The sequence below is a fragment of the Globicephala melas genome, chromosome 9, assembly GCF_963455315.2.
Source record: "Globicephala melas chromosome 9, mGloMel1.2, whole genome shotgun sequence".
NCBI classification, from domain to species: domain Eukaryota; kingdom Metazoa; phylum Chordata; class Mammalia; order Artiodactyla; family Delphinidae; genus Globicephala; species Globicephala melas.
This window is the reverse complement of record NC_083322.1, coordinates 43,327,886-43,353,310: the sequence shown is the minus strand read 5'-3', so window position 1 is coordinate 43,353,310 and position 25,425 is coordinate 43,327,886. Positions and strand designations below refer to the sequence as shown.

Genomic DNA, 25,425 nt, shown 5'->3' with positions numbered 1-25,425 from the left:
AGTGAAGGAGGGTTCCCTTTTCTCCATACCCTCTCCAGCATCTGTTATTTGTAGACTTTTTAATGATGGCCATTCTGACCGTTGTGAGGTGGTGCCTCATTGCAGTTTTGATTTGCATTTCTCTAATAATTAGCGATGTTGAGCATCTTTTCATGTGTCTGTTGATCATGAGATGGAATTCTTAAATAGCCCTTTGTTCTAAATCAAAAAGTCTATTTTCTTCATCTTCCTGATTCATCCTTCTACCAGTGGTTTATCATTTGCATGACTTGGGTGATCTGGGTCTCACTCTTAAGGTATTATGTCTTCAAAAACTATTCAAAATTATCATCTCAGGCTTGAAATAATAATTTTTAAAATTCAAATTTCATGGGTCATGCCTCTGCCAGTTCCACTATAAAGAAGTTAGCTTTGAATAACTGCATTATGTCTTCTCATATTTCTATACAATATCACTGATCTGTTTCAGAATCGGTGTTGGTGATATGAATATTCTGTTGATTTTTTGATTGAATTTTTTTGTTGAGATAGTTGTGTATTCCCATGCAGTTATAACAAAAAATACAGCTAAATCTCATGTATCCTTTACCCACTTTCTTCCAGTAGTAGCATTTTGTAAAACTATAGCATAATATCACAACCAGGGTATTGACATTGATAAAATCTATAGATTTTCTTCAGATTTCCACAATTTTACTTATACTCATTTGTGGGTGTATTAAGTTCTATACAGTTTTATCACACATGCAGGTTTGTGTATCCACCACCACGTTCAAGACACCAAACAGCTCCATCACACGAGACTCCCTCATGTTGCCTTTTATTAACAGAATTCCCCTCCCGTCCACTGTGCTCTACCACATTCTGTTGTTTTTGAAAGAACGAATCAGGTATTTTTTTTATATAGTTGGCTTTTCTAGAGGAAAGAAAAATAGCTTACCATGTAAACATCAATAAATGTATTGATAATACATTTGCTTCTTGAAATTTTCATTGTTATTTGAAAATTAGTAGCAATTTGAGGGACAGTCTATAACAATAGTAGGGTATTGGAAAGAACACTGGACTTGAAGTCCAAAGACCCCAGTTCTGTCACTTATTAGCTATGCGGCTTTTGGCAATTCCCTTACCTTCCCAGAACTTCAGTTTCTTTCTGTAAAATGGAATAACTACTCACTGTGTTGTTACAAAGATTCTATTCCATAATGGATGTAGAAATGCTTGGTAAATTGTTCTACAAATATAGACTGCCAGTTTCTTTTGTGCTGGAGCAATTATGTGACTCTTAGGTTAGTTGACACTAACGCTCTTTCTGTTCCCAGACTTCTTTTTTCTCTCTTTGGTGCACTTTTTGTTTTGTTTTCCTCCTCCTTCTTCTTCATATCTCTTTGATGACTTATCTCATTCTTAGGTTTCTTGCCACACCTGCACTTGGGGCTGAAGAAGCTGAATCTTATCTTTAATGGTGCTGTATCTTTTTGTGGACACAATGGCAGAGGGGTCTTTAAAGGGGTTTGATGAGGGTGCTTGATTTAATGCTTTCCATATTTTCTATATAGCAAGACTTCCTTTGTCTTTTATACATTCTCAGTTCTGGGGTTTATTTTTTTATGCTTAACTCCAGGTTGGGTTTTTCCATGATTTTTAGTATGGACAAGATGATCAAAACCATAGAGTTTTGCTTGAATTTATGTGTTAAGTCTCCATTCTTTTTAGATCAAAAAAGAGAATGAACAAGCTTTTGAAAGAAACATATGAATACTGTAAGAAATTTGACTTAGTTTTAATGCAATTTACTACTTAGTTTTATTATATATATTAAGATTATACAAAATGCTAAATTCTCGAACTTAGTTCTTTATCATCTTCTCAGAAATATGATCACTTTTGTATGTTTTTGTGTCTTTCTAGACCTCTTTTCTTTCATTCAAAAACAAAATGTTGTTTTGTGAGGCTAAAAAATTCATAAATAGTATCATACTATATGTATTAGTCTGCCTCTCTTTTTTGTTTTTCTTCCAGCAGTATGTACTGGAGCTCTTTTCACACTATGTAGATCTACTTCTCTATTGGTAATGGCTGCATAGTATTCTGTAATCTAGACATTCTGTAGTATGGAAAAACACAGTTTATTGAAAGATAAATCTTAAAAATAGTTTTAATGCTGAGTCTAACACTGAGAAAAATCCCTTTTAGACAATTCTATTGTGACTAGACAGGTGTATGACATACCTCACTATCACATACCTTTGGTTTAGTGTAAACTTATCTTTATACTTTCCCTGGCTAGGGGGCAGATTACTTGGATGACTTACTTGGCAGATTAGCCAAGCCCATGAAATAATGATTTGTGCTAGAGCCTGTCCTTACTCTCCATGGCATAACACCATTGCATGAGTGTCACTAGATTTGTAAAGTGTTTTCCTAATGTGTCAGTTTAAAATTAGTTCTGCTACCTGTGTGGAGTCCTTGTTTTCTCATGTGCAAGGAGCTTTTAATTTTCTCTTTTCTGTGCATCTTAGTGCCACTTTAGTTTTAGTTGGATAAGCATTCTGAGCTGTACATTGATAAATTTACTTCTTGTCCATTTATCACCAGGCATCTGGAAGATGCTATATTGTCATCATTTAATGAAGTGGTGATAATTGGTTTATGTGAAAATAGAAGCAGAAGTCAGTATCCTCCTAAAACTAGTGTGTAAACTCTCTGAAGGCAGGGACCTTTTTTTTCTTTTGTCTTATTCACTACTATATTCTTAGCACAATACATTTCTTGTCATGTTATAGGTGCTTAATAAACATTTGTTCTAGGAATGAATGCTTTCTTGCCACCAAGATAATTTCTTGAAACTGGATGTCTTGGATAAGGGCAATCCTACAAAGAACAGAGCAGCAGAGAATTCTTTCAGTTCAGGCTCATGAATCATTAGGATGATTTATTCTAAAATCCTCAAAAGCCACTAAAAAAATGAAACTCTTCTCGCTTCCTAAATAATATTGTTGGAGGACTCAGGTAAACTGCCGTAGCTGGGAAGGTTTTATCGCTGAAAATTCTTGACTAAAGAAATCTTTTCTATTCCTTTTTTGTGAGTATGTGTGTGCCAGAGTTAAGTATGAAATAATCATCTGTTGAAATATCTCAATGCAGATACAGAGGTTAAATTTCATCATATTGTAAGTATAATGAAAATTTCATCATATTCTAAGTGTAATGAGAATTATTTGAGATCTTTCAGTATTAATACCTGTCCAGAAGCATGAAAAGTTTGATTGTCTTCATTTTCCATTTACGTAATTGTTGGGTTCTTTCTCTTGGAAACAAAATTTCTTTCATAAAATGTATCCTCTGAACAGTGAGGGTAGGATGCAGAAATGTAGAACTGAGGAAGTTTGGGGTTCTTATGGGTGCTAGATATCCAGGAACTGCTATGAATTCCAATAAAGTCCTTAGGACAAACTGAAAGTGAAGCCCAAGTCCCTTCATATACGAATGATTAAGCATTGCTGAGTTGGCTGTAATGGGAAATAGTTGATATGGTACATTTACTCGTGTAATAGAGTTAGTGATGGTACGTTCGCGGGTTCTGAGGTCAAAGTTTGGCTTACTAGCTCTGCACTCAGTAATGATAGCTATTGTTATTTAGGAACCAAAAAGTCAATTTACCAGGTACAGGGATAGGTAAGGTCAGGGTGGGAGGGCAGAATGGCTTCTGTGCCCTTGGTGTTTAGCAGAAACTCTGGGTACCACTAGTTTACATGGTGAGGCCAGTGAAGTGGGTCTCCAATCTTCGAGTGACTTGGGATGTAGGTGCCTTTGAATCTGGTCCAGCAAGAGCCTGTTAGAGAAAGCCACTGCTTCTAAGGTTGCGGTAAGACATCCAACATTGTTTCCTTTAAATGCATGCTAATAAATGTTCTAGGGTTTGAAGTGGTATATCTGACTTATTCTAGTATAATGATTAAGAACTCTGTGTCTAGAGACAGCTTACTTGTATTCCAGTCCTGGCTCTGTGACCTTGGGCAAATTACTTAAACAAAAAGAAAGCCAAAACCCTCCTAAACCTCAGTTTTCCCATCTGTAGAATGGTGCCTCCTTCATTGGCTTGTTGTGAGGACTGAAATGTGTAAAGACATTAATTGCTTAGAATAGTGCTTGGAACACAATAATCTCTCAACAAATGTTAACTACAATTCTGAGGATAGTTTTTCATCTTTATTTGACTAATAAGTTATGCCATGTCAAAAATGGTGCTATTTATTGATCAGAAAAAAGAGGTTATAATACATCATCTTTCTGAAACTTCACTATCTGTCAGCATCACAAATCTAGATCTCAGCTAAGAAACATGAAGATCATGTATCCTCAGGGGCATCCCCAAACTCCTCTAGCATACCTGCCTTGGGTGTTTGATTCCAGAGAGGATACCAAAAGGAAAGGCGCTTCAGGATCATGAGGTCAAGTGGCCATCTTCCCAAAATCCCTGATTGTTTCATCTGGATGTATTCTTAGAAGGAAAATTGCACAATCAGAAAATATTTCTCACTCACACACACACACCACACACACACACGTACGCATACATATTGCTTAGCAAAAATGTACTAAATTATAGTTACTCCAGCAGTATATAAAAATGTCTATTTTGTAGGTATTATTGTTTTGATCTTTACAATTCTTAACTGAAAAAATAATTTGACTGTTATTTCAATCTTTCTTTCTTTGCTTACCAGTGAGATTGAACATTTAAAAAATGTTAATTGGCCATTTATCTTTCTTCTCTTGTGATTTACATATGTAAAACCTTTTGTTCAATAGTATATCAGGTAGTTCAGCTTTTTCTTATTTTGTGTATATTAAGAGTGGCAATCTTTTAGCATACTTCTGTCATGCATAAAAAATACCTTGTGTATGTAAGGAATGTAATCTCTCTTCATATGTAAAAGAAGTTTTACCAATTTGGCATTTGCCTTTTATTTTTATTTATGATGTTTTTTAGACAAGTAAAATTTATAAAGTATTTACATAATAAAGTCTATTCATCTTTTTCCTTTAGGTTTCTCTGTCTAGGAAAGTCTTCCCATGCCAAGAGTATTATCGACCTATAATTTATTTTAACATTTTTATGCTATTATTCTTTTTTTTTTTTTTTTTTTTTGCGGTGTGCGGGCCTCTCACTGTTGTGGCCTCTCCCGTTGCGGAGCACAGGCTCCGGACGCGCAGGCTCAGCTGCCATGGCTCACGAGCCCAGCCGCTCCGCGGCATGTGGGATCTTCCTGGACCGGGGCACGAACTCGTGTCCCCTGCATCGGCAGGCGGACTCTCAACCACTGCGCCACCAGGGAAGCCTGCTATTATTCTTTATATATACTTTTTTAATCCATCTGGAATGTATTCTGCAATTTAGTGAGAAGCTAATCTCCTCGCCAAAAATGGTGAGCTAGTTGTCTCAGCCCCTGTTAACTGCATAATCCATTTTTCTCTTACAGAGCTGAAATACTACTTGTATCATTTAACAATTTTACTGTACAGCAAACTACCCCAAACTTTAGTGGTTTAAAACAACAGTTCATTATTGTTCATGAGTCTCTGAATCAGCTGGGCAGTTCTGTTGACCTGGGCCACGGTTGGCTGTTCTTGTTTGAATTCACTCCTGTGTCTCTGGTTAACTGGTTGCTCAGCTGGGGACTGGATGGCCTAGGATGTGCTTACTTACGTATTGGCATTTGGCTCACAGTTAGATGGGGTGATTGTACCACATGTCTCTCCTGTGTGGCAGGCTGGCCTGGGCTTGTTTACATGGTGGCTACAGGTCCTGGTGCACAAGTATTCTTCAAGGCTCTGCCTGTGCCATGTCTCTAACTCCCCATTGGTTTTGACGAACCCAGATCAAAGGGTTGGGGAAATAGACTCTGCTTCTTTATTTGAGTCGAGAACTGTGGGTAGTTTTACAATTTACCCTAATTCTAAATGAGCATATACTAAATTAGAAAAGTGTTTTGAAAGATAATTTTTTTCAACCTTTCCTAATCCTTGAACTTAGGTTTTCTATGCTTTTAACTTTGAAACCTAAATTTTTGTTGTTATTAAAATTTTATTAATTCATAATCAGTTATGGTCTATGGATTTTAAAGATAATTTCTCTTATAATTAGATTTATCAAGAGTTATTTAAAGCAAACAGAGCACCTGTGCTGTTTTCAGGCTAGTGAAACTGCCTGAATACTTACCTATGTGCTTAGTTATGGTCAGTTGTTTCGGGGATGGAATCTGTTATCTAGTCTCCTTGTAGGTCCCCACCATAGTCCTGTCCAGGGTGGGCGTTATGGGTGTGTGATCTATGCAGTCACAGAGCCCTGTGTTTGGTTGAATGCTCTGTGGTAGCCGTCGTGAAATTCTTAATACTTTTTGAACAAGAGGCCCCATATTTTCATTTTGCCCTGGGCCCCTCAAATAATGTAGGTGGTTCTTGCCCTGTTGGGATACTAACTAACTTTTAATGAGTAGAACAAGACAATTGGGAGCTCAAATACAGAGTAGAATTCAAAGACATACTGGTTTTATTACCACTACCCCAAAACCACCTGTAAGTTTCCCCAAAGATGAACAAAAAGGGATGCAGTGGGCATCAATGAGCTCCTCTGAAGAGCTCAAAGACTTCTTTCTGGGAAAGGCATCTTGGTTAACTGACAATGAAGTGACAAGGGTTATCTCATTTAAGAGTATCATCCTGCAATTAGCTGTCTCTAGGCACGTTGTGGGTGGCAGCCTTTTTTTAGATTTCCATCCTGTGGGTCACTGGCTTTAAGATGCACCGTGAATAGTTATGAGTTTGGGTGCACAAAGGCTTCAGCCAACCACTTTTCTTCTGTTTTTAACTGCAGGTTATTTCTTATATCCTTATCTTTGATTGGACAGGAACCCCAAAACCACAGCACCACATTATACTTGTAGTACCATGCCTTTCCTGTATAGTATCTACTTACCATCACATCAGACTTCACTGGGGGCATCTACCAAGCACCCTTTACTGAGGTCATCCTATAGCTGAGGCTAGAAGAGAGGACTAGGACTATCACTCTGGGAAAAGCACCCCGTGATTCTTACATGGGAAGGATGTGGTTTCCTGTGAATGAGGATTTTCCAGTTGCTCACCACAATTTCTATAATTTATTCTAGAATTTTGGGAAAAAAGTCTTACTGTTTGAAAGAACTTTCACCTTTACTAGTTCTAGAGGCATAATGTTGAAAGAAAGTAACCGTGTCAAGAATTTCTTTTTTTCAGCAGTTAGAAACCTAAATTTCCTCATTTGGATAATTGGAATCCTGCTTTGTCAACTAACTGAATATATTTTTGGAGGACCTAAGAAAAAAAGTATGGGGAGAGAAGGGAAATTCATGTTTATTGAGCATCTCTTGAGTCTGAGGTACATTTCATTTATTTATCATTTTATACAGCCATCTTGTGAGGGTGGCATTCTTGTTTCCATTTTATGGATGAAGAACTTGAGACGTACAGCAGGGTTAAACAACCTGCTCAGTGTTACACAGTTATTAAGCCATCTATTCCAAAGTCCATGTTTTAGTATGTCATGTGGCATTTGTACTTAAATTATTTCCAGGTGGGAAATAGACATCATAGTTTTCTTTAGCAAAACTACAGTCAGGTTGAAGAAAAAGCAGACTTGTGAAAAATATTTGTACATATTTATGATGTGTATATATTCATGATCATCCAATATTCATTGTATATACACCTATCAGAAGGTAACAGAATCTTCTGGAGAGTTCCCCAAATGTGTATTACATCTGAAACTTGGGTATCAGAGGAAGAGGTGAGTTTGTTAATTTAACTGATACTGAAGTTCAGTTTCTTTGCCATCAAATGCTAGTGCTTATTGCATTTGGCAGAAAAGCTTTGGAAAATAAGTTCTCTGATGTTATAAAATTTTCACGTGTATTTGTTTGTCAAAGCAGGACTCATTGGTTGAATTGAAATAGGGGAAATTTAGACTTACCCTATGGTTTGGCTGTGTTTTGATGCTTTTATGTGTACTAAGATTTTTTTTTTCTCTGCTTGAACACTAACCCTCTGTTGTAACAGGGGAAAAGTGTTTACTAATCTAAAAGTTTAATTGTGTCAGATGACATATGTGTGATGTAATGACTGATAGCCATTAATGTTTTAGAAAGGCACTTGGCTGGTTTTTCTTTTCTGCAAAACAGAGGCTGTATTAGGCATAATTTTAAACAGAGATCCTGTGGTTTGGAGTTTGCTATTTGTTACTTTTTCTGTACTTAAAACTTCCTTCTACTCTGTTTATTTGCGTGTTATTGATATATAAAAATCATTTTAAGTCACGCAAAAATCTAAGCGCTTTTTGGTCTGTGACTTTTTAAATGGGCATGATGTTGGCTGATAACACAAAGGAATATGTGATGAAACCATTCAGAGGCCTACTTTCCTCTTTGCATTGGCAAGTAAAAAACAATATGCTGATAGACTGAGAAGGAAGTATCAGGGATTTAATGATGTTGCTGCATTTGTTTTCCTTATAACCACTTAAGAGCTAAGAAAAAGTTCTTTCTCTTCCAAAGGAGATGGAATAAACAGATGATAAAGGGAGCACAAAAAAATGTAACCATATGTTTGGGGATGAATGGGAGAGGTAAGTTAAAAAAATAAAAGGATGGGATCACAGTAAAAAAATGGAGTTTGCATGTTTTCACCCTATAATTCTATTCTTGGATGTTTATCTAAGAAAATAGTTCACAAAGGAAAAAAAATACATTCATCAAGTTGTTCATTTACAGTATTAATCACCTTTGCAAGAAATTATAAATCAGCTTTCATTTCTTAGAAATGAAAAGTAAAAATGAAAAAAAGATATATCATTTCTTATTATTTTAAAAACTGGAATAATATAAAATATTTTATTTTATATTATTATTTTTTAATTAATTTATTTAATTTATTTATTTTTGGCTGCATTGGGTCCTTGCTGATGCGCATGGGCTTTCTCTAGTTGCGGCGAGCAGGGGCCACTCTTGGTTGCAGTGTGCAGGATCTAGAGCACAGGCTCAGCAGCTGTGGCACGTGGGCTTAGTTGCTCCACGGCATGTGGGATCCTCCTGGACCAGGGCTCGAACCCGTGTCCCCTGCATTGGCAGGCAGACTCCTAACCACTGCGCCACCAGGGAAGCCCCTAAAACATTTTAAATAATTGGAAAGCGCAGATTAGTATATAGTAAGTTTCCAATAGATGTATCTATAATACATAAGTGTGCAAAGATTTGGAAGGAATACAAAAAAAATGATATACATCTGTTTTAGATGACTTTAAATTCTTAAATAATTAAAAAAATTGTTATAATCATAATTTTTTAAGTGTGAATTTTTTTCACAATATGTGAATGTACTTAACACTACTGAACTGTACACTTAAAAATACCTAAGGTGGTAAATTTTATGTTCTGTTTTACCACAATTAAAAAGAATAATAACTTTTTGAAAACTGGGATGTGGTCAGAAACTCCTGGTTGTCATTGGTTTTAATTTTTTTTTTTTGCAGTGTAGACTAAACATAACTTTTTTTTTTTTAACAATCCTATTCACTTTTTTTTAAACAACTTTATTAGAGTATAATTGCTTTACAATGGCGTTAGTTTCTGCTTTATAACAAAGTGAATCAGCTATACATATACATATATCCCCATATGTCCTCCCTCTTGCATCTCCCTCCCTCCCACCCTCCCTATCCCACCCCTCTAGGTGGTCACAGAGCACCGAGCTGATCTCCCTGTGCTATGCGGCTGCTTCCCACTAGCTAGCTATTTTACATTTGGTAGTATATATAAGTCCATGCCACTCTCTCACTTTGTCCCAGCTTACCCTTCCCCCTCCCCGTGTCCTCAAGTCCATTCTCTAGTAGGTCTGCATCTTTATTCCTGTCCTGTCTCTAGATTCTTCGTAACCATTATTTTGTTTTGTTTTAGATTCTATATATATGTGTTAGCATACGGTATTTGTTTTTTGCTTTCTGACTTCACTATGTATGACAAACTCTAGGTCCATCCACCTCACTACAAATCACTCAGTTTCGTTTCTTTTTATGGCTAATATTTCATTGTATATATGTGCCACATCTTCTTTATCCATTCATCTGTTGATGGACACTTAGGTTGCTTCTATGTCCTGGCTATTGTAAATAGAGCGGCAATGAACATTATGGTGCATGACTCATTTTGAATTATTTTCTCAGGGTATGTGCCCAGTAGTGGAGTTGTTGGGTCGTATGGTAGTTCTATTTTTAGTTTTTTAAGGAACCTCCCTACTGTTCTCCACAGTGGCTGTATCAATTCACATTCCCATCAACAGTGCAAGAGGGTTCCCTTTTCTCCACACCCTCTCCAGTATTTACTGTTTGTAGATGTTTTGATGATGGCCATTCTGACCGGTGTGAGGTGATACCTCCTTGTAGTTTTGATTTGCATTTCTCTAATGATTAATGATGTTGAGCATTCTTTCATGTGTTTGTCTTCTACCCATTTTTGGATTGGGTTGTTTGTGTTTTTTATCGAGCTGCATGAGCTGCTTGTATATATTGGAGATTAACCCTTTGTCAGCTGCTTCATTTGCAAATAATTTCTCCATTCTGAGGGTTGTCTTTTCATTTTGTTTATGGTTCCCTTTGCTGTGCAAAAGCTTTTAAGTTTCATTAGGTCCCATTTGTTTATTTGTTTTTTATTTCCATGTTTCTAGGAGGTGGTTCAAAAAGGATCTTGCTGTGATTTATGTCATAGAGTGTTCTGCCTATGTTTTCCTCTAAGAGTTTCATAGTGTATGGCCTTACATTTAGGTCTTTACTCCATTTTGAGTTTCTTTTTGTGTATGGTGTTAGGGAGTGTTCCAACATCATTCTTTTACATGTAGCTGTCCAGTTTTCCCAGTACCACTTACTGAAGAGGCTGTCTTTTCTCCATTGTATATTCTTGCCTCCTTTACCAAAAATAAGGTAACCATATGTGTGTGGATTGATCTTTGGGCTTTCTCTACTGTTCCATTGACGTATATTTCTGTTTTTGTGGCAGTACCATACTGTCTTGATTACTGTACCTTTGTAATATAGTCTGAAGTCAGAGAGCCTGATTCCTCCAGCTCCGTTTTTCGTTCTGAAGATTGCTTTGGCTATTTGGGGTCTTTTGTGTTTCCGTACAAATTGTGAAAGATTTTGTTCTAGTTCTATGAAAAATGCCATTGGTAGTTTGATAGGGATTGCACTGAATCTGTAGATTGCTTTGGGTAGTATAGTCATTTTCACAATGTTGATTCTTCCAATCCAAGAACATGGTATATCTCTCCATCTGTTGTATCATCTTTCATTTCATTCATCAGTGTCTTATAGTTTTCTGCACACAGGACTTTTGTCTCCTTAGGTAGCTTTATTCCTAGGTATTTTATTCTTTTTCTTTCAATGGTAAATGGGAGTGTTTCCTTAATTTCTCTTTCAGATTTTTCATCATTATTGTATAGGAATGCAAGAGATTTCTGTGCATTAATTTTGTATCCTGATTCTTTACCAAATTTACTGATTAGCTCTAGTAGTTTTCTGGTAGCATCTTTAGGATTCTCTATGTATACTATCATCTCATCTGAAAACTGTGACAGCTTTACTTCTTCTTTTCCTATTTGGATTCCTTCTATTTCTTTTTCTTCTGTGATTCCTGTGGCTAAAACTTCCAAAACTATGTTGAATAATAGTGGTGAGAATGGGCAACCTTGTCTTGTTCCTGATTTTAGTGGAATTGGTTTCAGTTTTTCACCATTGAGAACCATATTGGCTGTGGGTTTGTCATATGTGGCCTATATTATGTTGAGATAAGTTCTCTCTTTGCCTACTTTCTGCAGGGTTTTTATCGTAAATCAGTGTTGAATTTTGTTGAAAGGTTTTTCTGCATCTATTGAGATAATCATATGTTTTTTTATTCAGTTTCTTAATATGGTGTATCACATAGATTGATTTGTGTATATTGAAGAATCCTTGTATTCCTGCGATAAACCCCACTTGATCATGGTGTATGATCCTTTTAATGTGCTGTTGGATTCTGTTGGCTAGTATTTCGTTTAGGATTTTTGCATCTATGTTCATCAGTGATATTGGCCTGTAGTTTTCTTTCTTTGTGACATCTTTGTCTGGTTTTGGTTTCAGGGAGATGGTGGACTGGTAGAATGAGTTTGGGAGTGTTCCTCCCTCTGCTGTATTTTGGAAGAGTTTGAGAAGGATAGGTGTTAGCTCTCTCTAAATGTTTGATAGGATTCGCCCGTGAAGCCATATGGTCCTGGGCTTTTGTTTGTTGGAAGATTTTTAATCACAGTTTCAATTTCAGGGCTTGTGATTGGTCTGTTTATATATTCTATTTCTTCCTTGTTCAGTCTCGGAAGGTTGTGCTTTTCTAAGAATTTGTCCATTTTTTCCAGGTTGTCCATTTTATTGGCATAGAGTTGCTTGTAGTAATCTCTCATGATCCTTTGTATTTCTGCAGTGTCAGTTGTTACTTCTCGTTTTTCATTTCTAATTCTGGTATTGTGAGTCTTCCTCCTTTTTCTCTTTATGAGTCTGGCTAATGGTTTATCAATTTTGTTTACCTTCTCAAAGAACCAGCTTTTAGTTTTATTGATCTTTGCTGTTGTTTCCTTCATTTCTTTTTCATTTATTTCTGATCTGTTCTTTATGATTACTTTCCTTCTGCTAACTTTGGGTTGTGTTTTTTGTTGTTGTTTTTCTTTCTCTAATTGCCTCAGATCTAAGGTTAGGTTGTTTATTGAGATGTTTCTTGTTTCTTAAGGCAGCATTGTATTGCTATAAACTTCCCTCTTAGAACTGCTTTTGCTGCTTACTATAGGTTTTGGGTCATCATGTTTTCACTGTCATTTGTTTCTAGGTATTTTCTGATTTCCTCTTTGATTTCTTCAGTGATCTCTTGGTTATTAAGTAGTGTATTGTTTAGCCTCCCTGTGTTTGTATTCTTTACCGTTTTTTTCCTGTAATTGATATCTAGTCTCATAGCGTTGTGGTCGGAAAAGATACTTGATATGATTTCAATTTTCTTAAATTTACCAAGGCTTGTTTTGTGACCCAAGATATGATCTATCCTGGAGAATGTTCCATGAGCACTTGAGAAGAAAGTGTGTTCTGTGGTTTTGGGATGGAATGTCCTGTAAATATCAATTAAGTCCATCTTGTTTAATGTATCATTTAAAGGTTGTGTTTCCTTATTTATTTTCATTTTGGATGATCTGTCCATTGGTGAAAGTGGGGTGTTAAAGTCCCCTACTATGATTGTGTTACTGTCGATTTCCCCTTTTATGGCTGTTAGTATTTGCCTTATGTATTGAGGTGCTCTATGTAGGGTGCATAAATATTTACAATTGTTATATCTTCTTCTTGGATTGATCCCTTGATCATTAGGTAATGTTCTTTGTCTCTTGTAATAGTCTGTATTTTAAAGTCTGTTGTCTGATATGAGAATTGCTACTCCAGCTTTCTTTGGATTTCCTTTTGCGTGGAATATCTTTTTCCATCCCCTCACTTTCAGTCTGTAGGTAGGCCTAGGTCTGAAGTGGGTCTCTTGTACACAGCGTGTATACAGGTCTTGTTTTGGTATCCATTCAGCCAGTCTATGTCTTTTGGTTGGAGCATTTAATCCATTTACATTTAAGGTAATTATCGATATGTATGTTCCTATTACTATTTTCTTAATTGTTTTGTATTTGTTATTGTAGGTCTTTTCCTTCTCTTGTGTTTCCTGCCTAGAGAAGTTCCTTTAGCATTTCTTGTAAAGCTGGTTTGGTGGTGCTGAATTCTCTTAGCTTTTGCTTGTCTCTTAATCTTTTAATTTCTCCATCGAATCTGAATGAGATCCTTGCTGGGTAGAGTAATCCTGGTTGTAGGTTTTTCCTTTCCATCTCTTTAAATATGTCCTGACACTCCCTTCTGGTTTACAGAGTTTATGCTGAAAGATCAGCTGTTAACCTTATGGGGATTCCCTTGTATGTCATTTGTTGCTTTTCCCTTGCTGCTTTTAATATTTTTTCTTTGTGTTCAATTTCTGATACTTTGATTAATATATGTCTTTGTTTGTTCCTCCTTGGATTTATTCTATATGGGACTCTGCGCTTCCTGGAATTGATTAACTCTCTCCTTTTTCCCATATTAGGGAAGTTTTCAACTATGATCTCTTCAAATATTTTCTCAGTCCCTTTCTTTTTCTCTTCTTCTTCTGGGACCCCTATAATTCGAATGTCAGTGCGTTTCATGTTGTCCCAGAGGTCTCTAAGACTGTCCTCAATTCTTTTCATTCTTTTTTCTTTTTTCTTCTCTGTGGAAGTTGTTTCCTATTTCCTATTTTATCTTCCAAGTCACTTATCCATTGTCTGCCTCAGTTATTCTGCTATTGAGTCCTTCTAGAGAATTTTAAATTTCATTTATTGTGTTGTTCATCATTGTTTGTTTGCTCTTTAGTTCTTCTAGGTTCTTGTTAAACGTTTCTTGTATTTTCTCCATTCTGTTTCCAAGATTTTGGATCATCTTTACTATCATCACTCTGTATTCTTTTTCAGGTAGACTGCCTATTTCCTCTTCATTTGTTTGGTCTGGTGGGCTTTTACCTTGCTCCTTCGTCTGCTGTGTGTTTCTCTGTCTTCTCATTTTGCTTAGCCTAGTGTGTTTGGGGTCTCCTTTTCACAGGCTGCACATTCGTAGTTCCTGTTGTATTTGGTGTCTGCCCTCAGTGGTAAGGTTGGTTCAGTGGGTTTTGTAGGCTTCCTGGTGGAGGGTACTGGTGCTTGTGTTCTGGTGAATGAGGGTGGATCTTGTCTTTCTGTTGGGTAGGTCCACATCCGGTGGTGTGTTTTGGGGTGTCTGTGGACTTATTATGATTTTAGGCAGCCTCTCTGATAATGGGTGGGGTTGTATTACTGTCTTGCTAGTTGTTTGGCATAGGGTGTCCAGCACTGTAGCTTGCTGGTCAGTGAGTGGAGCCGGGTCTTCATGTAGAGATGGAGATCTCTGGGAGAGCTTTCGCCATTTGATGTTCCATGGAGCCGGAGCTTTCTGGTTGACCAATGTCCTGAATTCGGCTCCCCCACCTCAGAGGTACAGGCCTGACACCCGGCCGGAGCATGAAGACCCTGTCATCCACCCGGCTCAGAAGGAAAGGGAAAGAAAGAGAAAGAAAGAAAAATAAATAGAATAAAATATATAAGTTATTAAAATATAAAATTATTATTAAAAATAAAAAAAATTTAAAAAGTAATAAAAAGAAAAAAAAAGAAGGAAGAGAGCAACCAGATCAAAAAACAAATCCACCAATAATAACAAGCGCTAATAACTATAGTTAAAAAAGAAAAAAAAGAGACAGAACCCTAGGACAAATGGTGAAAGCAAAGGTATACAGACAAAATCACACAGAGAAGCGTACACATACATACTGACAAAAAGAGAAAAAGGAAAAAAAAAATATATCGTTGCTCCCAAAGTCCACTGCCTCTATTTTGGGATGATCCGTTGTCTATTTATGTATTCCACAGATGCAGCGTACATCAAGTTGATTGTGGAGATTTAATCAGCCGCTCCTGAGGCTGTTGGGCGAGATTTCCTGTCTCTTTGTTCGGACAGCTCCTGTAGTTCAGCTTTGGATTTCGCCCCGCCTCTGCGTTTAGGTCACCTGAGGGCGTTTGTTCCCGCCCAGATAGGATGGGGGTAAAAGGAGCAGCTGATTAGGGGTCTCTGGCTCACTCAGGCTGGGGGGAGGGAGGGGTACAGAATGCGGGGCGAGCCTGCAGCGGCAGAAGCCAACATGTCTTTGCAACAGCCTGAGGCGCGCCGTGTATTCTCCTGGGGAAGTTGTCCCTGGAACCCGGGATCCTGGCAGTGGCGGGCTGCAGAGGCTCCCGGGAGGGGAGGTATGGATAGTGACCAGTGCTCGCACACAGGCTTCTTGGTGGCGGCAGCAGCAGCCTTAGCGTCTCATGCCCGTCTCTGGTGTCTGTGCTGATAGCCGCGGCTCGCACCCGTCTCTGGAGCTCGTTTAGGCGGTGCTCTGAATCCCCTCTCCTCGCACACCCTGAATCAGTGGTCTCTTGCCTCTTAGGCAGGTCCAGACTTTTTCCCACACTCCGTCCCGGCTAGCTGTGGCGCACTAGCCCCCTCCAGGCTGTGTTCACGCAGCCAACCCCAGTCCTCTCCCTGGGATCCGACCTCTGAAGCCCGAGCCTCAGGCTCCCAGCCCCCAGCCACCCCAGCGGGTGATCAGACAAGCCTCTCCGGCTGGTGAGTGCCGGTCGGCACTGATCCTCTGTGCGGGAATCTCACCGCTTTACCCTCTGCACTCCTGTTGCTGTGCTCTCCTCCGTGACTCCGAAGCTTACCCCCCGTCACCCCCGGTCTCTGCCAGTGAGGGGGCTTCCTAGTGGGTGGAAACTCTCCTCCTTCACAGCTGCCTCCCACTGGTGCAGGTCCCGTTCCTATTCTTTTGTCTCTGTTTTTTCTTTTTTTCTTTTTCCCTACCCAGGTACCTGGGGGAGTTTCTTGCCTTTTGGGAGGCCTGAGGTCTTGCCAGCGTTCAGTAGGTGTTCTGTAGGAGTTGTTCCACATGTAGATGTATTTCTGATGTATTTGTGGGGACGAAGGTGATCTCCACGTCTTACTCTTCTGGCATCTTGAAGGTCTCCCGTCTTTGGTTTTCTGAGGGAAGTATTTTCTCTCACCTGTATATACCTTGTAAACTTATTTCTCTAGTCTCATAATGTTTAGAACTTTGGGTTATCATTGCATATATGAGGTAGTTTATTCCTATTCACTCAAAAGAGAGCAATTAGATAACTGGATGGTATGCTTGAATGAAGATATGAATAGGACGGATGTTGTCTTGCTCTATCTGACTGTAAACTCGCCAGTACCTCAGCCAAACTGGAGAAGCATACAAAGCTCTTTGAAAATGATGTCAATTTTTCTTCATCTAGGTCAGAGTGCAATCTGGAATGTAATCTCCAAAGTGTGTTTGTTTTAAGTACATCACTGATGTATTCAATATATGTGTGTGGCTATATAGAAGTATAGCCCAACAGAAACATACCTCAAGCCACAAATATAAGCCATATATGTAATTTGTAATTTTCTAGCAGCTACGTTAATAAAGTAAAATGACACTAGTGAACTTAATTTTGATAATGTGTTTTATTTAACCTTATATATCTAAAATATTATCATTTCAACATGTAATCAAATAAATATTATTAATGAGATATTTAATATTTTTTCCACGGTGAGTCTTTAAGACATGGTTTATTTGAGACTTGCAGCACATATCAAGTGCTGAATCACCACATGTGGCTAGTGGGTACCTTAGTGAACATTACAGTTCTAGCAACAGATAATTGTCAACTCATAATTTTATATTATTTCTTATAATGTCTCTTTTCTTGATTTTTTTTTTCCCTTAGTCCCTTTAAATTCTTGTTCATGATAAGACTATCACTGACCATTGATTTTCACTTACTCGATATGAATAGCAGGCGGTGGGAAGCACTTAGATTGTTATGAGACTACTGGGAACCTTTGTTTACATAAGCCATGCCTTCAGGTATTGTTTAAAAAAAAAAGCATCGGGCTTCCCTGGTGGCGCAGCGGTTGAGAGTCCGCCCGCCAATGCAGGGGACACTGGTTCTTGCCCCGGTCCGGGAGGATCCCACATGCCGTGGAGCGGCTGGGCCCGTGAGCCATGGCCACTGGGCCTGTGCGTCCAGAGCCTGTGCTCCACGGTGGGAGAGGCCACAACAGTGAGAGGCCCGCGTACCGCAAAAAAAAATAAAAAAATAAATAAAATAAAGCATCAAATTTTGTGTCAACAGATTTGGGTCCCAGTTCCAGCTCTCTCTAGCTTTTTGGCTTTGGATGTGTCACTTAACCGCTCTAAGCCTTGGCTTCTTAACTTTCATCTTTGGACATCTTAGGACCTTTTTGCACAGCATCTAGCATGGGGCTTATCTTCTAGTAAAACTCTCAGTAAATATTTATTGTGTTGTATAATGATTAGGGCAAAGGATTTAGAATCTTAAGTTTCCATTAGTATAGGATTTCAGAAACAAATGGGGCCTTTGGGGTCATCTAGCACCAGCCCCTAGACTGGAATGTGGTTGTGGGCCAGTCATTGTTTGGTGGACGCTAATGCTAGTGATCTAAGGTACAGGGCTTTGTGAGACTGAATTAATTTTCAAACAAAATATAAGTGCAAAGTATTATTATAAATTGGAGCTACGCTTCCCTGGATTTTTGTATGTAATGCTAATTGATATTAATGGGGATTGTACATAAATCAAGGGGAGAACAGACCTATTAGTGTATAAAAAACATTCTACTTCTAATATCCGTCTGGTATGCTTTACTTCCCTCGGGCATATGTGTTTTTATAAAGTGAATGCATACTTCTTTATCTTCATGGAGTTTTCTGCTTGCTAGTGTTAGTTTGAACGTCTCCCTAGATTGTAAATTCAGTATTAAGGTTTCATTTTGGCAAACTTAGCAGGTGCAGAAATGTGGTATTTGTCTGGTATAAAGCATTCTAAGCCCAGAGTAATCAGGGGTGCTCTCTTGTGCTAAAATTTCATTCTATTTATTGTTTGATCTTTAAAAAAAAAATTAGTCTTTTGACATACACTCAGAAGCAAGATGTTTCTAATATTTCAATAAAACAATTAATGGGTCCATTATAAGGAAATGAAAATCTTTTTGTGTGAGTGATGAGAGAAAAATATATAAGTGGCCTCCAATTATCTGTAATTGTATGAGGTTTTCTTTCATTTATGTTATCTATCTTCCTGTTTAATCCCATCTAGCACAATTATTCCTTTTGTATTAGTTTTCTGTAAATGGAGTTCTGAATGGTTTGAATTGTGAATCAACAGTTGTGATGATCACAATCTTCACAACCCTCCTCTCTACTTTCCTTCCCTTCCCTGCCTTTCTCGTTCTCTTTAAATAAAGGAAAACAAATACATTTTCCTGGAGAGATTATTTTATGATCTTTCTTAGCAAAAGAAAAAGATGTATGGTCTTTATAAGAGTATCTATGAATAGCTGAATAATTATATCAGTCTGATTTGTGTTTCTCTGTATATTAATAAGTAGAGGGCTAATAGTGCTCTGAAAGTATGAAATGTAACCAAGGATAAATTGAGGTGGTATATTTTTAGAAAGATATTTTTGTGAGACCTACCTGTATGTCTAGGAAGGTAGTAATAGTAAAATCAGTTTCATCTAATTAAAAGAAATGAACTTTGAACACTGGACTTTAAATGGATTTAAATTTATTATCACTCTACTTGGGAATCATTAATAAAATGTTGTACAGTAAAATCAGCAGGCATTTATCTTCACTATTTTACCTGATAGATCACCCTATATTGTTGTTGTTTTTTTTTGTTGTTGTTTGTTTGTTTGTTTTTGCGGTATGTGGGCCTCTCACTGTTGTGGCCTCTCCCGTTGCGGAGCACAGGCTCCAGACGCGCAGGCCCAGCGGCCATGGCTCACAGGCCCAGCCGCTTCGCGGCACGTGGGATCCTCCCGGACCGGGGCACGAACCCATGTCCTCTGCATCGGCAGGTGGACTCTCAACCACTGCGCCACCAGGGAAGCCCTATATTGTTGTTTTTAAGTTTCCTTTTATATGATTTCCAAATCTCTTATAGCAGGATATTAGATTTCAGGGAAATCCAACCACCTTTCCCATCCAAATATTGATTCTCTGCCTCCCTCTACCCCCATCTAAGACTGGCTTCTGGCCAGCAGTTAATATTCTTATTCAGTTGGTTCCCCATTTAGAAAGATGGGCTCAGAGGCCATATTCTTGGAGATGTTTTTTTCCATGGAAGTGACAGATTTTCACAGGGCCATCACCTTCCATCTTTTATCCCACCTTTGTGATTCAAGGTAAAGATGTGTAAGAGGATTGGCTCTTGCTAAGTTGAGGCCATGGACTCGAGGACACTCAAGGAAACCACAAGTTCCTGGTCCTTGTAGTCTAATATGTCAATTACCTATCTGACACATTAGACAAGATTAATCTTCTGAATGTAATTATCTGTAGTTTTTCTTTGTCTGTTTTTGTCCTATCTCATTCCAAGACGTTTAGGGCATCCCTGCTGTCTATCTGGTTAAGCTGAGACTTCTTACTCTGACATTCAAAGGTCTCTGAAGAGTGGAACCCAACTCCTTCTAAACTCCTACTTCTGCAAAACCAATCAAGCTAGCCTATCCTCTTAAACAGAAACTCTATTGATATATAATTTGCTTACTGTAAAATTCAACTGTTGTAAAGGTACCATTTAATGATTTTTAGTAAATTTATAGAGTTGTGCAGCCATCACCACAACCCAATTTTAGAACATTACTACTATCCCCAAAAGCTCCCCTGTGCCCTTTTACCAGTCTTAACACCAAGAAACTGCTGATCTACTATCTGTTTCTTTAAGTTGACCTTTTCTGGATATTTCATATAAATAGAGTCACACAGTAAGTAGTCTTTTGGATCTTTTTTTTTAACCTAACATTCTGCTTTTGAGGTTCATTCGTATTATGGTATGTGCCAGGAGCTTGCTCTTTTTCATTGCTGAATAGTATTCCATTGTATGGATATACCACATTTTGTTTTTTGTCAGTTCATAGACATTTGGATTGTTTTCAGTTTGACCAATAAATGAATAATGCTACTGTGAACATTCATGTATATGTCTTTATATGAACACGTTTTGTTTTCTCTTGGTAGATTGTTATTATTTTAATTAATTAATTAATTTTTTTGCTCTCAGGCATAATGATGACTTTATTGGGTGCTCTTCTGTGCCAGACACTCTCATATGCCTTAACATTTTTTTTCTTGATTAAAAAATGCATGAATAATTCATGCTCATTATAACCAATCAAACAATAGAGAAACAGATAAAGACAGCACCAGCATCTCCCCCACCCAAGCTCCACATCTTATTTAATTGTTGCAACCACCGTGAGAGATAAGAATTATAGGCCATATTTTATACATGAGAAAATTGAGGCTGAGAAAGGCTCAGAGTGTACCCTGCAGTGTTCAACAGGAAGAGCTTTGGAGTCTGATTACCTGGGCTTGTTTCTTGACTTTGCAGTTTACTATGTGTCCATGAGCAGATTACTTATTATTTCTGTCCCTCAGTTTTCCTACCTGCTAGTTCACAGGGTGCAGTGAGGATGTAATGTGCTAAAACATAAAAATATTGCTGTTTCTAAAGAAAAAAAGATCAAAAAGAGAAATTATTTAAAAATGACAGCTAAGAAGAAAATACTAAGAATTAGAGCAAACTCTGTTCACCATTCTGCTACTTCACTATTCGGCTACTAGTGTCGCTTGGTGGATTATTAGGAGTGGAATTGCAGGGTCATATGGTAAATTTATGTTTAACTTTCTATGAAATTCACGAACTGTTTTCCTCAGGGTTGTGTTGTATCATTTTATATTCCCGCCAGCAATGTATGAGGGTTCCAGTTTCTCCACATGGTCACCAACACTTGTTATTCTTTTTTAAAATTTTATCTATAAGCATTCCAGTGGGTATCTCATTATGATTTTAATTTGCATTCTTCCTAATGACTAATTATGTTGGGCATCTTTTCATTTGCTTATTAGACTATTCTCTTTTGATCAAACTTACCCTATACATTTCTTCCATTATGCTTGTGCTTATGCTGTTCTCACTACCTGAACTTTACCTTTTTTCCCCCATTTTCTTTTTTGGAAGCTTTCTACAAAGTCCATCTTCTTTTATGAAGCCTTTCCTTTTTTCATCCTGCCACTTCCAGTTATCTGTGATCTCTCCTTCCTTTAAACCTCAGGAGCACTATGATTAAATCTCTGTTGTGACATTTATTTATATTTTTCTGCCTGATATTATAGTTACTTGAGTATTTGCCTCTTTTCTCCTGGTGATCTATAAGCTCTTGGAAAACTGGGACAGTTTCTTTACTTACCTATCAGTGCAGAAAACAATGACATACTGGGAGGAGCACTGCATGACTGTTTGCCAAATAGACTTGTGGAGGAAGGTGTATGTTAAAAAAGAGAGGCTTCTTTAGTTAGTAATAAAGGCAGATAGGCTAAGTGGGCTCGGTTTCAGTCTGCATTGGCTACAGCCACAGTGCTTCCTCTCTCACTCTGTGAGGATTATTCTTCAATCTGTTTTCATGTTCCTTGCTCTCTTTAGGGCATAGATTCCACTATGATCATCTCAAGTCATTTATTCCCTATGCCCATGAGTCCCTCATTATAGTCTTTCCTTCGGGAAACCAGTATCAGAACACTGTCTCTGTTCCTGCTGCCACTTGAAATTCATGCCTCCAAGCTCACTTGCCTAAAATCCTACCTTCACCTTGGTCAGTCACCTCTCCCATTTCTCTTAGTCAGTCAGCAATCTCATCAAGCCCAATACTCACCCCCTCTCTCTCACTCTTAGGAGACAACCTTAAATCCTATTTTGCCAGGAAGATTGACACCATCAAGTAGGTCTCTCTCATTGTCTCATCAAGCCTCTAGAAACTTATCTACATCTATTTTTCTGTCTTCCTTCCTGTCTCAAAGGATGAGGTTCCTTCCTTTTCTCCACTTGATCCTTTTGACCTTCCACTAGCTTCTGGAATACAAACTTATAGTCATTTATTCTGGGTCTTATATTTTTGATCTCTCTCTCTATATATTTTTTCCCTACAGCTTATAAACATGCTGAAGTTTATTCCAACATAGACCTGCCTCCTGCAGCTTTTGTTGGTGTTTCTCTCCTAGATGTAAGCCATCCTTTCTTTTCTCCTTTCACACACTTCCCTCATAAGAAATTTCTACTTTTATTTTCTCTCCTCTGTCACCTCCCATTTCATGTATGCATCAATCTTTTTTTATTGTATTGAAAAAAACCATATAATATGAACTCTATTCTATTAACAAAATTTTAAGTATACAGTATAGTTTTGTTAAGTGCATGTACATTGTTATACAGTGGATCTCTAGAAATTTTATATTTTGCGTGACTGAAAGTCTATACCAAATATACAGCAGCTCCTCATCACCTAATCCCCGCAACCCTTGGCAATCACCATTTGACTTTCGAGGAGTTTGATTACTTTAGATATCTCATTTAAGTGGAATCATGCAGTATTTGTTCTTCTGTGATTGGCATAATCACTTAGCGTTAAGTCCTCAAAGTTCCCATCTTGTCACAAATAGCAGATGGAAGCCGTTTTTATGGCTGAATAATATTACATTGTGTGTGTGTGTGTGTGTGTGTATGGCATGTATATATATATGTGTGTGTGTGTGTGTGTGTGTGTATATATATATATGGCATGTTTTGTTTATCCATTTAGATTGTTTCCATATCTTGGCTACTGTAAATAGTACTGCAGTGAACATGAGAGTGCAGATATATCTTCAAGTTACTGTTTTCAATTCTTTTGGGTAAATATTTGGAAGTAGGACTGCTGGATCATGTGGTAGTTCTATTTTTAAGTTTTTGAGGCACCTCTACACTGTTTTCCATAGTGGCTGTACCATTTTACATTTCTACCGACAGTGTACAGTGGTTCCAATTTCTCCACATCCTTGCCAACATTGTTATTTTCTTTGTCTTTTTTAATAATGGTGTTTATTATCGAATTGTAGGAGTTTCTTATATATTTGCGTTATTAACCCCTTATTATATATATATGGTTTGCAAATATTTTCTCCCATTCCATAGGTTGCCTTTTCACTCTGTTGATTATTTCTTTTGCTGTGCTATTTTTGCTCTTGTTGCCTATGCTAATGCTACCTATGCTATTAGTGTCATATCCAGGAAACCATTGCCAAGACCAGTATTATGATAGGGAATGAATTGAACCTGTAGATTGCTTTGGGTAGTATGGACGTTTTAACAATATTAAGTCTTCCAATCCATGAACATGGGATGTCTTTCCAATTATTTGTGTCTTCTTTAGTTATTCATCCACTTTTAATGTCGTTTATGCTCCTGCCACTGTTACCCCTGACCTTCTGATTGTCAAATCCATTAAATACTTTTTGGTTATAATATTACATGGTATTTATTACATGTTTTAACTCTGTTGTGTACTCCTGTTTTTTTGAAATCTTTCCTGGCTGCTTTAATTGTATAGCCATTCTTATGACCGTTCCTTCTTTGTTCTCCTCATGGGCTACTCTTCCTTCTCTTACCTTTAAATGTTGATGTTCCACCTGATCTGCTGCTCTTCTCTTTAGACATATTCTCACTGCCTATATGATTTCTATGTAATTTCTGTATTCCCTTATGGGACATTCTGATGTTTGCTTATGTATAAAACTCTATGTTAGAACTGTGAGGAGAGGAGTGATAAAAGTTAAACAGAGGTAATCTCTACCTGTTTCCATATTCAATGAATATATTTTTCAACTGGAATATCCCATACCATTAGACGCACAAAACATGTTCATGACCTATTTAATTGATTGCACACACCGCTAGTTTATTGTTTGAGAAGCACGGAGGATAGAGCAGAAAACAGGTCTGAGGACTGAGCCTGGTGGTCCTCCAACTTTTAAGGCCTATTAAGTATTGTTTGTTTCTCCAGTGAATAGTCTAGACAAAAATGCTATTTAATATTCTTTTGTCTGCTTTTAAAAAATATATAATTTGACTTCTTGCTTTCTGTTGGATTTTGGGGTACCATTTTCTGTTTCTTTCTTTATCTGATTTATAATAGCCCTGTTGACTCCTAATTTACTAGTTCTAGAAGTTTAGCAAACAGGTTACCAAGTTTGTTTGTTTGATACATAATTAAGGCTAGTGAGTGCTAAGCAGGGACCTAAAGTTCTTGTTAGTGCTTTATGTGAATTTGTTTTAGGGCATGGGCTTTACTTATGAACCCATTTTAGGAGTTCAGGTGTGTTCTCCCCTTACTCTCTCCACCCCCTCATAATTCTTATTATTGCTTTGGATGGATGACATTACTGGAAAATTGACATCTAGATAGCTGATATTTTACTGAATGTACACACCTTCCCACACTTCTATATGCAGGCATACATTCTTTTAGTTTGTTACAAAGGTTTTCACCCTTAGAAAATAAACTGAAAGCAATTTCTAAAGTTAGACACCGTGTGATATGCCACTATTTACATAATGATATTCTTTTTTTTTTTTTTTTTTTTTTTTGCGGTATGCGGGCCTCTCACTGTTGTGGCCTTTCCCGTTGCGGAGCACAGGCTCCGGACGCTCAGGCTCAGCGGCCATGGCTCACGGGCCCAGCCGCTCCGCGGCATGTGGTATCCCCCTGGACTGGGGCACGAACCCGCGTCCCCTGCATCGGCAGGCGGACTC

General features: G+C 37.8%; 1 protein-coding gene across 7 annotated transcripts in view; it reads left to right on the top strand.

Moving 5' to 3' along the window:
• The window catches only part of BBS9 (Bardet-Biedl syndrome 9), a 445,438-nt gene that overhangs the window by 235,562 nt on the left and 184,451 nt on the right, over window positions 1-25,425 (top strand). The gene's annotated exons all lie outside the window — the stretch shown is intronic.